Below are 10,989 nucleotides of genomic sequence, written 5' to 3' on the forward strand. Positions count from 1 at the left end.
GTGCTCTGCGTAGAGCAAACATTCGATAGGTATTATCATATAACATCCCTAAATCTTACCTTTTCACCCATAGCTTTCCCTTTCCTACTGTAGAATTCTCCTCCATAAATTTATCCTACCACTTTTGGATCCATTGTTTCTGCCTGCAGTTTTTCCTGCAGTATAACGTTCATTTATTTACCACCAGCAGTGTGAAGAAGTGTTCTCTTTTGCTTATTTTTAACCTATAATAATAATAATAATGGTATTAGTTAATCACATGTGCAAAGCACTGTTCTAAGCACTGGCGAGGTTACAAGGTGATCAGGTTGTCCCACGGGGGGCTCACAGTTTTAATCTCCATTTAACATATCAAATTCAAGTTTTTAATGGGGTTTATTTGTTCTAGTGTAGTGGCAACTGATGTTGTAGGAATCAAATTCCATATTAGCACTCTCTGTACTCTTCATGAATTTGTAAATTTCAATCAAGTCCTTTCTAGTTCTTTGCCTTTTCATACTATAAAAACCCTAACCTTTCCAGGCAATCAGTGGTATTTATCGAATGCAAAATACAGAACTAAAGTGATTTGGAGAGAACAATAAAAGTAGAAGATATGGTTCCTGCCTTCCAGGAGATGGGGAGGAGTATAATTTTGGTTAATCTCCCCCATTAGCTCCTTGTTAGCTCCTTGAAGGCAGGGAATGTGAATATCCTGCTATTGGTACACTCCTCCAAGCACTTAAGACAGGGACTCACCCTTAGTGAGTGCTAAATCAAGATCACAGATTGATTCATTGATTGTTTACAATATAATAGGAGAGAGAGAGAATAACCAAAAACATTTATCAATAGTGTAAGCAAGCGAAAAAAAACAATCCTATAACTGTTGACAGCAGAGTTATGGCAGAATAAATAAATAAATAATATAAATTAACACAAAATAATATATATTTAAGAGTTACATCCCCTCTCAGGATTGCACCTGGAGAGTTTCCAGTATTCTACTAGTCTCGACTACAGGAGGGAAAGTCAAGCAGAGGCATACCCATTCCATTCCTAGGTTGGGCAGTGGCTAGAGAGTGGAAGACAATCTGCTAAAAGTCAAAACTCACCTGTGCTGGGCAGCAGTAGCATGGGAGAGAGTCGAGGGCAGAGACTCAGGTTTACCGCATGGAAGGAGGCAATGGTAAATCACTTCCTTATTTTTACCAAGAAAACTCTATGAATACGCTACCAGAATGATTGCAGGTGGAGTTGGGGCGTTCTGGGAGAGATGTGTCCATGGAGTCGCTATGGATCGGAGAAGATCTGACAGCATAAGATAAAACAAGACAAGAGCTTCATAAGATATACGTTAGAAGCAGCATGGTGTAGTGGAAAGAACACGGGCTTGGGAGTCAACGGACCTCATCATCCAAATCTTCTGCCCAAGGATCTTTATTTTTAGATTGAAAACCCTTCAACAGCAGAATCGATGTCTTCTCTACTTGTTGAAAAATCCCTGAAAGGACTAAATCTGTGCTGCAGACAGAATAGTCACTCAGTGGTCATGAAGACTGAGTGGGAACTTGATTGAAGTTTACAAATTTGTAAAGATTTTGGTCAGGATAAAATGAACTGTTATTCACCAAATTCTTCCTACTTAGACTGAGAGACCCATATGGGACAGGGGCAAGCTTAACTTATATCTACACCAGTGCTTAGAACACTCATAGTAAGCATTTAGCAAATGGCATCATTATTATAAAGAGGCACCATTGAAACTTGAAAGTAGTAGATTCAAAATGAACTACAAAACGCATTTCTCCAGAACCAAATGGTAAGCAGATAGAATTCATTTCCACAGGAAATTGGTCAGGCCAAAAATATCATTAGGTGCAAAAGTGGCTTGGATAAATTCATAGTAAGAAGTCCAAAATGGATTACTGTACCAGAGGCTAAGAATTTGGAAGGAAAAATTAGGGTAGAAAGAAAAGATATGGTGGATGTCTAAATGGGCAATCACACTACTCTCTGAGCATCTTATTGCCATTACAGGAAACAAACTAATAATAATGGTATTTGTTAAGCACTTACTATGTGCCAAGCACTATTCAAAGCACTGGGGTATATACAAGGTAATCAGGTTGTCCCACGTGGGGCTTACTGTCTTAATCCACACTTTACAGTTGAAGTAACTGAGACACAGAGAAGTTAAGCGACTTGCCCAAAGTCACACAGCAGACAAGTGGCAGAGCCGGGATTAGAACCCATGACCTCTGACTCCCAAGCCCAGGCTCTTTCCACTAAGCCAGGCAAGGTTCTCACCAAAAAGGGCCCTGCTTATCATCAAATGTTTTTGTTAACGAAGGCCCAAGAATAAATGGCTTGAATATTAGCAGAAAATTGTAAGGGAAAATTTTTACCAGTGAAAGGCCTTGAAAACTGGTATGTGTAATCAAGGTGGGTTGCAAAATCTCCTGTGGGAAGGTTCCCCTTTGTTTCTCACTTATCCAGCCTGGGTATAATTGGCTGATAATAAACCAATACCTCGAGGACTAAATTGATGAAGTATATGCTTATCCTTTGCTAGCCTTAATCATTTCAGTGAGGCCAGAGTGCTCTCTAGTTGTCTCTCCCAGAAGAAATGCACTCCATAAACCCCTCCTCCCAGTGAGAAGGTGCCACAAAGTGAGGGAGGGCATGGGTTATACTAGAAGGAACTTCCTAAATCCATGATAGATTCATGACTAAAAAAAGTCCCACCTCCATCTGCAATCATTCTGGTAGTGTATCCATAGAGTTTTCTTGGTAAAAATACAAAAGTGGTTTACCATTGCCTCCTTCCACGCCACAAACTTGAGTCTCTGCCCTAGACTCTCTCCCATGCCATTCCTGCCCAGCCCAGGTGAGTTTTGACTTATAACAGATTGCCTTCCACTCGCTAGCCACTGTCCAAGCTAGGAATGAATGGATATGCCTCAGCGTGACTCTCCCTCCCATAGCTGAGACAGGTAGAATACTGGAAACTCTCCAGATGTGACCCTGAGGGGAATACCAATTAACATTTCCCTCCAAATTAAATTAAAATCTAATTACATCTAAGACCTACAATTATATAATGGATTATATTATGAAGACTGAGTATCTTAGAGCAGACAAAAACATAATAGAGGTAAATCTTCTGAAATTGGTATTTACTATAATTTTTATTTTTGCTTTGTTTCATTTTTCTATGTAGGACTTTGATCATTTCTATTGAGTCAATCCCATATCTCTAATGAGCCCGTATCAAAATGAGCTCATTTATTTCTACAAACTCCTTATTGTTCCTTCCTATTTCAGTGATTCTCTGGTTGCTATTTAGAAATGTCAATCTTTCTCATTCTACGTCAAATAGGCTGATTGAAATATACATGCCACAGAACTCAGATTTAAAAAGGAGAATGGTAACTGTCCCTCAGTTTTCTCATTCAGGACCTTAATGGTTTCCAACTGTTCAGTTTCAAAGGAGTCTCTATGATGGATGATATTTAGATTTTTAGAACATCAAAATAATATAATTTCATTCAAAATCATTGCCATACCATTAACAGCATAGTGTAATGGAGAGAGCATGGGCCTGAGAGACAGAAGTTCATGGGTTAATAATAAAAAATAATGATGGTATTTGTGAAGTGCTTACTATGTGCCAAGTACTGTTCTAAGCGCTGGGGTAGATACAAGGTAATGAGGTTGTCCCACGTGGGGCTCAGAGTCATAATCCCCATTTTACAGATGAGGTAACTGAGGCGCGGAGAAGTTAAGTGACTTACCCAAGGTCACACAGAAGACAAGTGGCAGAGCCAGGGTTAGAACTCACGTCTTCTGACTCCCAAGCCCGTGGTCTTTCCACGAAGTTTTGCTGGTTCTAGTTCTGGTTCCATTACTTGTCAGCTGTGTGACCTTGAGCAAGTCATTTCACTTCTCTGGGCCTCAGTTACCTCATCTGTAAAATGGGGATTGAGACTATGAGCCTCACATGAGACAGGGACTGTGTCCAACCTGATTTGCTTGTATTCACCCTAGTGCTTAGTACAGTACCGGGCACATAGTAAGTGCTCAACAAATATCACAATTATTATTATCATTTGAAAGCTGCACTGATTTTGTGGGGTTCATAAGCCATCATCAAGACGTAGAACAGATGTTTTCTTTGTCCTTCATTTTAGCAGATGATTGTGTTGATGGTATTGTTTTCAGAGTGCCCATATAGTGCTGAAAAGATGGATGGGCAACCAGAAGACCTTTTCACACTGGTTTCAGAAGAAGGTTGTCCTGGAGTGTATTGATGTTGCTACCATTTACAGTGCTAATTGCTAGCTGAGCCTCTGCCTGTCCTTCTTGCAAACTTCCTTAGTGTCTTCCCTCTAGATTATAAATTCTTTCTAGGCAGGGAATGGCTAGCAACTCTGCTTTCTTGAGTTTTGGTGTTGATTTTGAATTTTTATGGTGTTTTGTCATGTGCTTACTATGTTCTAGATGCTATACTATGTAATAGGTACTATATACTATATACTATACTATAGATAATCAGGTAGGACACAATCCATGACCCACAAGGAGCTCACAGTCTTAATCTAGAGCAAGGGCCTGAGAATCAGAAGGTCATGGGTTCTAATCCTAGCTCTGCCACTTACCTACTGTGTGGCCTTGGGCAAGTCACTTCACTTCTCTGTGCCTCAGTTACCTTGTCTGTAAAATGAAGATTAACACTGTGAACCCTATATGGGTCAAGGATTGTGTCCCCCAATTTCCTTGTATCGATCCCAGTGCTAAGTACTGGCAAATAGTAGGCCTATAACAATACCTTAATAATTGTTGTTGTTGTTATGATTATTAATAATAATAATCCTCATTTTACAGATGAGGTCTCTGAGGTTCAGAGAATTGAAGTGACTTGCTTAAGGCCATACTGCAGGCAAGTGGCACAGCTAGGATAAGAACCCAGGTCCTCAAACTCCCAGGCCGTGTTCTTTCCACAGAGCCTGCTCCTTCTCTGTTATACTGTCCTCTCCCAAGCACTTTGTACCAGGCTATGCATACAATAAGTACTCGTAAATATGATTGATTGATTGATAAGTGCACCACCATGGATTTTTCCTAGAAAAAAAGAACTATCCACCACGTTTCACAGGCCAAATATAAATAGAAACAGATGCACACCTTCATGAGATTAAAATAGGTTAGAATTTGACAGGAAATGTCTGCTGTCTAGTAAAGAGTAAGTGTGTGTCTATTTTTTAATAGGGAAAATGGATAACTGAGTATTTTATAAATCTATTAGCTTACTTTCCAGACCAGGAAAAATCTGGATATCAACCCAAAACCAATTTGTGGGGACACTGATAGAAATCATTTAGGCTGCTAAGATGAATTCTCATCAGATGAGCCTGGTTTGTTCCTTTTAAAGAGTAACAGCCCATTGAGATCAGTCTGGGATTCTACACAGGTTACCATACAGGGTTTAGTTTAGAGCCCAGGGCTAGAGTGCAGCATAAAAATAATAATAATTTAGGTATTTGTTAAGCGTTTACTACATGAGACTCTGTACTAAACACTGGATGGATGAAAGAAAATTGTATTTATCATACTCCCTGTCCCACATGGGGCTCACAGTCTCAATCCCCATTTCACAGATGAGGTAACTGAGACCCAGAGAACTGAAGTGTCTTTCCCAAGGTCACACAGCAGACAAGTGGCAGAGCCAGGAATAGAACCCATGACATTCTAATCAATCAATCAATCAATCGTATTTATTTAGCGCTTACTGTGTGCAGAGCACTGTACTAAGTGCTTGGGAAGTACAAGTTGGCAACATATAGAGACGGTCCCTACCCGACAGTGGGCTCATAGTCTAGAAGGGGGAGACAGAGAACAAAACCAAACATATTAACAAAATAAAATAAATAGAATAGATATGTACAAGTAAAATAAATAGAGTAATAAATATGTACAATCATATATTAATATATTCTAAGTCCCATGCTCTATCCACTATGCCATACTGCTTCTCTAAACAAGAGGCCATGACACTGTGTGCATTCTGGAGTGACAGCAGTTTGGCCCCAACTCTACAGAAAAAAATTTGAGGTACTTATCTAGGCTAAATGATTCAGTGCAAGTTCCCTCAAGCTTCGGAAAATTCACCTATATATTAATTTTTAAAACCAGAAACCATTCCTATGGCACACATGTCATTAGAAGCATACATGAAGACTCAGTATAGTGTTGTTCACTGGAGTGAAGAAGGTTTATTATAATGGGGGTATTTGTTAAATGTGTCTTGTGTTAATTTGTCTGAAAATGTGCCAGGCACTGTACTAAGCACTGGGATCAGCACAAGCAAATCGGGTTGGATGCAGTCCCTGTCCCACATGGGGCTCACAGTTTTAATCTCACTTGACAGATGATGTAACCGAGGCACAGAGAAGTGAAGTGACTTGACTAAGGTCACACAGCAGACAAGGGGTGGAGTCGGAATTAGGACCCAGGTCCTTGTGACTCCCGTCTTAGACCCATGCTCTTTCCAAGAGGCTCTCTCTTGGATCTCTATTGAAATTCATATGCGACATAGCAGGTCTGGCCCCAACTGGGGCCAAAACGGGCACCTGAACTCCCATGGAAATTAAAATTCTCGAGCAGTAAAATGTCTTTATTTCTCTCATCTCCTGGAACAAAGCTAAACCTGATCAAACTTGAAATACCTGCTGATGGGATTTTGTTTTCCCTTGACTCCTCAGACCCTTCATAAGGAGCACTCACAAACTGGAGCTTTATTTGATTCTTTTCACTCTGTGGCTGCTCAGGCAGGTCATAAAGATGGCTCTGCTATTAGTTTTCCTTTTTCTAAGCACTAGGTTAGTTCTTTTCTTCTTTTATTATTACTCTCTCCTCCATTGTGGGTCTCTCTCAGCTGTAACTTAGATACTAATAGAATGATTTGACTTTCTGTTTTATTGTTTTTTATCATTCCCCCATATATCTATTTCTAATGGGCTCGCACCTGTGATTTACGCTACTGGGACTAAAACTTGACTGTCCATGAAATTTATTGCCTATTGTTTGATTCATTTATACTGAACTATGCAGAACATAAGCTAAATTGTAAAATTTATCTTCACATTGTTTTCAGAGTGAATGATTGGTCAGAGTTCATATGCAAATATGAAGGGCTAGACTTTGAGAATTTTCAGTGCTTCATAAAATCTAGATTTAGAGACTTTCAGAAAAGTCTCCCTACCGCTATAGGGATGTTTCCTCAGAGTAACATTTTGGCTTCTCTAGGTCAGTCTAGAACAGAAGGTTTTGACCTCAGGCAGTGTCAGCGTGGCAATGAAGGGATGCCTCCTTAGAGGATTGCAGTTGACTATGGGAGCAGTGATCTGTGACTGTTTAGAATGATTGATATGACTGTGGTGACCTCATCAATCATCTAAAATGGCTGTGTCTCCCTCCTCCTCTTGACATTGGCAAATTCTGACACCATTCCCCATCCTCATATCTATCTCTCTTTTTCATTCAGTCCCAAGGACTGCTTTCATCGCTGACCCCTGTTTCAGGAAAATCTCTTCCCATGATCCATAGAACTAAATTTGGAATTGGAATACATTAAGTCAAAAGGCCTCAAAATGGAATAACTTTTTTGAGTTCTCTTAATTTGACAATAGGTGTAGATTTTTATCATCTATTTTCATTATATTGGAAGATCTTCTCATTTACACTTGGATTGGCCCAAGTTTAAGAGAAGAGGGTTGTTGTTTTTTTCATTTGATGAAGATTAGGGATGGTCCCAACCACAGAGGGAATGTTTTGGACATCAGAATTAATAGAGAGGGAGATTGTCAACACTTCAGTTTTGTATCAGAGATCTCCTCACCTCCCGTAATTACTTGGAAAGTGGAGAATGGTTTTATCAGGACTAGTTTTAAAAATCAGAGTGTACTATGATGCATGATATAAACAGGCAATATGGCTTAGTTGAAAGAGCATAATAATAACAATAATAATAGTATTTGTTAAGTGCTTACTATGTGCAAAGCACTGTTCTAAGCGTGGGGAGGATACAAGGTGCTCAGGTTGTCCCACGTGGGGCTCACAGTCTTATTCCTCATTTTACAGATGAGGTAACTGTGGAACAGAGAAGTTAAGTGTCTTGCCCAAAGTCACACAGCTGACAATTGGTGGAGTTGGGATTTGAACTCATGACCTCTGGCTCCCAAGCCTGGGCTCTTTCCACTGAGCCACGATGCTTCTCTAGCATGAGATTGGAAGTTAGAAAACCTGGGTTCTAGTTTCAACTCAGTCACTGGCTGGTTTATGACAAGTTGCTTAACTTCTCTGTTCCTCAATTGTCTCATCTATCAAATGGAGATTAGATAACTGCTGTGTCTCCTCTGCCCCATTCTTCCATCATAGCTGAGCACAACCTTCTAGACTGTGAGCCCACTGTGGGCAGGGACCGTCTCTATATGATGCCAACTTGCACTTCCCAAGCGCTTAGTACAGTGCTCTGCACACAGTAAGCGCTCAATAAATACGATTGAATGAATGAATGAAAGGTGCATCCTGTTCATTCATTCAGTCCTGTTGACTGAGTGGTTACAGTGTGCAGAGCACTGTACTAAGTGCTTGGGAGAGTATAAAAAATTAAACATACACATTCCCTGCCCACAATGAACTTACAGACTAGAAGGGGGCACAGACATTAATATAAATAAATTACATATATCTACATGTGCTGTGGGACTGAGGGGTGGGGAGGTGGGAAGAAAAAAAGAGAGCAAGTTAGGGTGATGCAAAAGGGAATGGGAGAAGAGGAAAGAGGGGGCTTAATCAGGGAAAGCCTCTTGGAGGAGATGTACCTTCAATAAGGCTTTGAAGGGGGGAAAATAATTGTCCGTCAGATTTGAGGAGGGAGGGCTTTCCGGGCCAGAGGCAGGATGTGGGCTAGGGGTTGGTGGTGCGATAGATGAGATCGAGGCTCAGTGAGCGGATTGACATTTGAGGAGCGAAATGTGTGGGCTAGATTTTAGTAGGAGAGTAGTGAGGTAGGAGGCGGCAGGGTGCTTGAGTGCTTTAAAGGCAATGGTGTGGAATTTTTGTTTGATGTGGAGGTGGATAGGCAACCACTGGAGTTTTTTGAGGGCACTCTGTGTGTCCTCAGCCCTTCTACCATGGCTGAGGGACTCGCTGCCTGCCCCCAGGATGCTCTGCTTGTGCTGGGATGGGTGTAAAAATCACTGCTCTGGCTTCTCGGCTCCTCTTCACCTCCAAAGGTGAATGAAGCATCTGACATTTGGAGCCTCATCTCCCTCTCAGTAACCCCTAGCATGGCCAAGAAAACTGCCTTGCCTCCTCGCCGCTGAGGGCAGGCACTGGCTCCCCTCTGCACCATCAAGGAGACCCCATCCCATCCTGCTTTCCACCATCCCAAAGGGAATGAGAACAGCACTTGGAGAAGAAGCGTGGCTTAGTGGCAAGAGCACGGGCTTGGGAGTCAGAGGTCGTGGGTTCTAATCCCGGCTCCGCCACTTGTCAGCTCTGTGACTTTGGGCAAGTCACTTAACTTCTCTGGGCCTCAGTTCCCTCATCTGTAAAATGGGGATTAAGACTGTGAGCTCCAGGTGGGACAACCCGATTACCTTGTATTCCTCCCACCCCGCTGTGCTTAGAACAGTTATTGGCACATAGTAAGTGTCTAAAAAATGCCATCATTATTATATTCATAAATTGTGAGCTTCTTGAGGGACAGGGTCCATGTTTAAGTCCCTTCTCTATACTCTTTCCCAGTGCTTAGTACAGTGCTCTGCATGCAGTAAGCACTTAAAAACTATTACTACTACTGCTGCTTCCTTACCGCTTAGATTTAGAGCTCCATGTGGGATTAAGACAATGCATGACCTCCATCCTAGCACTCTGCACAGATGCTTGATAAATATCATCATTCTCATCATCACCATGTCATATTTGCATAATTGGATCCAATGCCTGCTTATTGGCATATTTGTTTTTCTATTTCCTGCTAGTTACCCCACTTCTACAAATTCTAAATTCCTCTTCTTTAGAATATTTTCCTAATACTATCTCCGATTGTTCCTTCTTTTTGCGATCATAAGTGCTCTGGATGTAATATATGTCAAGTGTTAGAACTATAACAAACAACAATGCAACCTCTGTCTTCACTATCAAATATTTAGTGTTTAGCTAACACACAAACTGGTGTTTCTTCTGACTTTCAAAATCATACAACCCCATTTCTGGTATGTCTTGCATTTAAGATGATATCAAAATGATTTTTTTCTGAAACTATATCAATGCATCAATATTGTGATACTGAAGAGTTTTTTCATTATTTGATATTACTATAATTTCCAATAAAAGCAGCATATTCAAAGTTACCTTACAAACTCTTAAAATGTGAGTCCTTAGTCTTCCTGCTTTCTTTTCCTATTTGCCATTGCCCTCTTCACATTATCTTGTGATATTGAAAAATAAAAATTCTTCATACTGAAGTTCCTTTCTTCTCACTCTCCATGAAACCCATGACAATGCTATGATGACCACTGGTAGCATCACCTCAGCCATGTGGCTAAAGGATAGTTATCAGTACTTTGTATTCCACCTTTTCACACCTCTCTGTATTCTTCAACTTATATTTCTATCAGATCCATCACCTCAGGGCAACAGATGGTCCATTCTGTTATTAAATTAGGAAAAGGACAAAAAGGTTATAGTAAAAATGATCATCTTCCTGTTAAAATATGTTCTTTCTTAAGGAGCCTTTAGTCTGTGGGCTACATTTCCAGGGCAGTATTGCCATGGAAATTTGCCCAAAGACTCTCACTTCCTCATTTATTGTCAAATAGAATATCAAGAAAATCTTGATATCTAGTATAGGTCTTGGATAATGAAGACTATGAAGAACCACAATCAATTGTTCAACTGTCAATGTTAATGCTTATCTTACTTCTGCATGGCATAGCTCAG

The 10,989-nt window shown here is 40.5% G+C and overlaps 1 non-coding gene across 1 annotated transcript; it reads left to right on the plus strand.

Annotated features, from left to right (window-relative positions):
- Positions 1 to 946: 946 nt before the first annotated feature.
- On the plus strand, positions 947 to 1,084 carry LOC119927687. Its single transcript, XR_005450667.1, has one exon. It is a non-coding gene; the product is annotated as a small nucleolar RNA SNORA7 (small nucleolar RNA).
- The last annotated feature ends 9,905 nt before the right edge of the window (positions 1,085 to 10,989 follow it).

Source organism: Tachyglossus aculeatus, chromosome 4 (assembly GCF_015852505.1).
Source record: "Tachyglossus aculeatus isolate mTacAcu1 chromosome 4, mTacAcu1.pri, whole genome shotgun sequence".
In the NCBI taxonomy this organism is placed as follows: Eukaryota; Metazoa; Chordata; class Mammalia; order Monotremata; family Tachyglossidae; genus Tachyglossus; species Tachyglossus aculeatus.